Source organism: Medicago sativa, chromosome 4 (assembly GCF_051527215.1).
Source record: "Medicago sativa cultivar Bolivia chromosome 4, Bolivia_mono, whole genome shotgun sequence".
Lineage (NCBI taxonomy): Eukaryota > Viridiplantae > Streptophyta > Magnoliopsida > Fabales > Fabaceae > Medicago > Medicago sativa.
The window spans coordinates 35938553-35943854 of record NC_140752.1 but is presented as its reverse complement, the minus strand read 5'-3'; positions in this window follow the sequence as shown (position 1 = coordinate 35943854).

Sequence of the window (5302 nt, the reverse complement as noted above, 5' to 3'; positions counted from 1 at the left end):
TTTATCTTGGTTTTTCGGGTGTCAAACATTGATTACGTTTGAACCTTTTTAACCGGTGATATCTCATTTTTTCTTGGGAAGGGAAAAAATAAGCAAAATCCTTGAGAATCGAGGTCCGGGAGTTGTTTTCGCTACGGGAAGGTGTTAGGCACCCATAACGACTATAGTATTCTATAGGAACCGTCTTTACTTTCTACGCGCGCGCTTTATTTTAAATGCTATTTGAAAAGTAATATCTACACCTAAGAGCTTACTAAGTCAAGAATTGGAGGGAGAAGAAAGTGTTTGAATTTTTATTTTATTTGAATTGAAGGAATTTTGATTCCTTGCCTACGTACCCTTTTAAGGGATCAAATCCACCGTAGTTCTCTTCCAAAAATGTTTTTGTTTTTGTTGGTTGATTTTAAGTTTAAAAATTGGGATTTTGAAGAATGAGGGAGAGAGGCCTCAAGGGCATAAGATTGTGAAATTGTGAGGTTTGATTAGTGATTTTGGAAAAAAGTCAAGTATGATTAACTTTCATTGAAATTTGATTAAGAAAATAAAAGAGAAAATACAATGTGATTTTGATCCCAAGGTTTATTTGGAAAAAGATTTGAGTGATGTTGTTCATACTTTTTGGAAAATTGATTTTTCTAAGTGTAAATCCTAAGCATTCATCTAAACATACATCTAAACATGCATATCCTAGCAATACATCTAAAGTGAGGTGTGTGCATGTGTCGGTGCTTGTGTCGGTGTACATCATTAGAGTCCATTGTCCTTTACATCATTGGCCTAGATACATGCTATGGTCTTGCAAGAAATTAAAATTGCATAAAAGTAAAGTACAAGAATTCCTAGGCTTCACATACTAAGTCTTTAAAGCTATAGAAATGAAGTGAGATGAGGAATGCTTATGAATGAATGAAACATGAAATGAAATGGTTAGTAGGATAAGGCATAATAGCATGAAAATTATAAGCAAAAGGAACATTAAACAAAGTGGCAAAAAAACTTAGAAAAGTGACTAAACTCTTAGCAAAGTATGCCTAAAATTTATCATGATAACAAGACAAGTGTATGACCTATAATTCCCATATCATGACAATGTTCAAAGATTTTTATCACAAACAATAATATGAGAATTATGAGAACATATCCAAGTCAAGAATCATGACATATTTTAGGCATATTTGGCATTTAATTTCACAAACAAATATTCACATGACTTGTAAAACAAGAAACCAATCACACATATTCAAATGCAGCAAGAAACACTTACAAACAGTAGCTAAAACTTCACAAAAATCATACGGTATATGTCACAAACATTTATCAAGAAATTGGCACTAGAATCAAGCAAATTTTCACAAATTTTTTAATACAAAACATCACAAAATAGTAAGAAAATCCACACATTATTTCTTATCAATTTTTAATATGCAAAAATTATCACAAAACACTACAAAATTATCAAGAAATACTCATGAATTTTTTTTGAATTTTTAAAGGGTTTTTAGACACAAGAACACATAAAACTTCACAATTTTCAACAAAAAATAGCAAACAATTAATCAAGAAAATACCACACATTTTTTATCAGGATTTAATACATAATATCATCACAAAAATATCAAGAAAGTGCCCAAGAACACATAGGAAATTTTTTAGGATTTTTTATGGAAAAAAAAAATAGACAGACAGGGGTGCAATTAGCAAGAAATCAGTAACACATGCAGGATGGGCCTTGGAGAGTAACTGGACCGGGTAGGGTTCAAAAACGGGTTGAACCGGTTGGGAGAGCGCATATAAGCCAGAGAACCGGTCCAGGCTCATTCCAACCCTCCCATTCTCTCTCTAAAAGTTTGCAAACTCTCTCCCCTCTCTCTAGGACTACTTGGACGGAGAAGAAGAAGACAGAAGTTTCGACGCGGCGGCCGGCCAGTTTCCGGCGGCGGCGCCACCGCGTCGGAAGGCTTAACCTATTTTTTTTTAAATTTTTTTTACGTAAATCACTCTTCTTCTTCTCCTCTTCTCGGATCCACCAATATTTTTCGTCGAAAACACTCCAAACACACCAGATCTACATCTAAACTAACTCTATCATGAACACATATGAACAGATCGGAAAAGAAAGGGGAGATAAAGTGTTACCTCTTTGATTTTCCTTCTTCTTCCGTTGCTTCAGATCTAAACTCAGACGCGCTTGCTTCGTTGTTGTTGTTACAGACCTTGAACACTTGATGATTGTTCCTTTTCCACGTTTTTGAATCGGTCTCGATCTAGTTGAGTTCGCAACGCCTTCTTTCTCTTGTTCATGAATTCGGTTACGAATTTGTGATTTAGTGTTGTTGTTCGTTGAGCTGGATTCGGACCTGGAATATTAGGTTTTCGAAGGAATTGTGATGGATTTTGAATCGGTTCAGTGGTGAATCTGAACTGGTGATGATGAATTCATGAGGAACAGTGTTGGAATTGGTTATGGTGATTGTGATATCTGGAATTTTATTGCGGTTGAAGATGAATATTCATGCAGATTCATGCGATATTCATTTTGTTCTTGAGCTTCTTGGTTCTTTCATCTGAAAAAATGTGGAGAGAGAAAAAGGGACTTGTTTCTGCTGAGTTGTAAGAAAGTGAATAGTGGTCTTGACTTTGACTGATGAAGTGGCCTTTTATAGGTTGCCACTTGTGCAATCTGGACCAATAAGACACTGCCACGTGGCATAACTAACTCTTGGACAAAAAATCTGAAAAATGAACAAACAAAAGGACCCAAATGCAAATGACAAGACTAAAAGGACTAAAATGTAAAAAAAATTTAACTAAAATTGGTAAAAAACGTAAATTGAAAATAACGTAAAGTGAAACGATTAAAAATAACAAAACGGACTAAAATGAACCAATTATTTAAATGAGGTACTTTAAAGTAACCTCTCTCTGCCAAAATTTCGTGTGAAATGACCAAAATGCCCTAGGGACTAAAACGACTCAAAACGACTCAAATGCAATTTTAAAATGGATTTTATCATGAAATTAAAGCAAGAGTTTATTCAGACAAATTAAAAAAGACACAGAGACAAATTTTGGAAATTAAACAGAGCCTTAACACTGGAAATGACTAAAATGCCCCTGGGGCTAAACTGACTCAAAATGACTTCAAATGCAATTTTAAAATGGATTCTAACATGGAATCAAACAAAGATTTATTCAAACCAATTGAAAAGACTCAAACAATTTTCAAAGACTAAATTGAGTTTGAATACAGGAAATGACTAAAATACCGTTTTTCCTGAGTTTTTGCAAGTAATATTGAAATAAGATGCAGAGAAAGATGCAATTGATCAGAGACAGATTCAAATGACTTAAAATGCAAGAAAGATGTTTTTGGATAACTTGAAATGCAGGAAAACATGGACAAATACACAGTTGAAAAGAATTGTAAAGCAAAGTTGAGAGATAAAGCAGAGCAAAATGTCAGTGTAAACAATAGCAAATTGGCAACTTTTCAAGAGTAAAAGACATATATCAAAGATGAAAGAAAATTTTGAACAAGTATTTTTTATGTCCAAATTTAGGGTATAACAGCTGCCCCTATTTAAGTTTCTTTGTCCGGAGAGTCAAGAGACGAAGTCTTTGATTTGACGGGACGAAGATACTTAAATATTAACATTTGCACTGTTTTTGGACATAAAAATACGCTCTCACATTTTCGAAAACATGAATGCCATGCGACATTTTGATTATGAATGTAAGACAAACCACTGGAGTCTATGGAGCATGTCATGTCACTGGGGATTTAGGTAGACATTGACAGAATAGACAAACCAGGGGACAAGAGAGAGGTACAAGCTGTTCTTTGGATCGAACTTGCCACTTGACCGAGAGATACAAACAAGAGATGGATACAAGCTGTTCTTTGGATCGAACTTGCCACTTGACCAAGAAATACAAACAAGAGATGGGTACAAGCTGTTCTTTGGATCGAACCTGCCGCTTGACCAAGAGATACAAACAAGAGATGGGTACAAGCTGTTCTTTGGATCGAACCTGCCACTTGATTGAAAACATAGCCATATAGGCAGATACAAGCTGTTCTTTGGATCGAACTTGCCACTTGATCGGAGATATAGACAAAGGGTAGATACAAGCTGTTCTTTGGATCGAACTTTCCGCTTGATCAATATCACAACATGTGGGTTGGTGCAAACTGTTTTTTGGATCGAACTTGCCGTTTGACCGATAACAAAACATAAGCAAGGGTACAAACTGTTCTTTGGATCGAACTTGTCGTTTGACCGGAAATATAGGCATATAAGCAGGTACAAGCTGTTCTTTGGATCGAACTTGCCACTTGACCAATAACAAGATACAAATTGGAAATTTGATTTGGAAAGATACAAATTGAGAGTAAGTTGACATTGACTTGATTTGAAGACAGACATGACCATTTTGTTGGCCCAAGAGTAAATTGAGAGTTGATTAATATTGACTTGAATTGAATTGAAAGTTGACATTGGAAGAGATATTGGAAATTGAGAATAACCAGAGACATAGACATAGACATTGGAATTGAGAGTTTGAAATTGAGATTGAATTGAATTTGGAGATTGAAATTGGATTGAATTAGAGATTGGAATTGGATTGAATTGGAAATTGAGACTGAGTTAAATTGATATTGAGATTGGATTGAAAGTTTGAGATTGAATTGAATTTGACAGTGAAGATTGGAAATGCAACATGTATGTATAGTATAACAAGATTATTAAATGTATGAGCACATAAGATGCATGATTATGCATGTATGAATGCTTGGAAATGCATGATTGGGGTTTGTAACTTGGCAGAGAAGTTTCGCAGAGACAGACAAAGCATTGGAAGATTGGGCACGTAGTGGCTCGTGCTATAACATGTACACATGGAAATCCTCTTTGGAGAGACCGTTATTGAGAGACGTATCGACAATAAAAACTTGTAGAGGAGGGACCCTTGGAAGATTCTTTGATACAGGTCGCCGTTGCAAGGCGTGTCAGTGCTGGGTAAACATTGGATGTTCGCATCTGTAGTCAATGCTTTTTAGTATTTCATTCTTTCATTCTTTTCATTTTTCAATCCCATTTTTGCCTGAACCGCCCGTTCGGGTTTTCGATTCACCGAGAATAAATTCTTTTCATTGCCCCATTTTTGCCTGAATTGCCTTCATAGGTTGTCAATCAGCGGGGTGCTCATTTTTGCCTAAGCCGCCCTTTCGGGTTTTCGACTTAGCGAGCCTTTCATTTTCATTTTCATTCTGTTTTTTTCATTCTTGCCATTGACCACA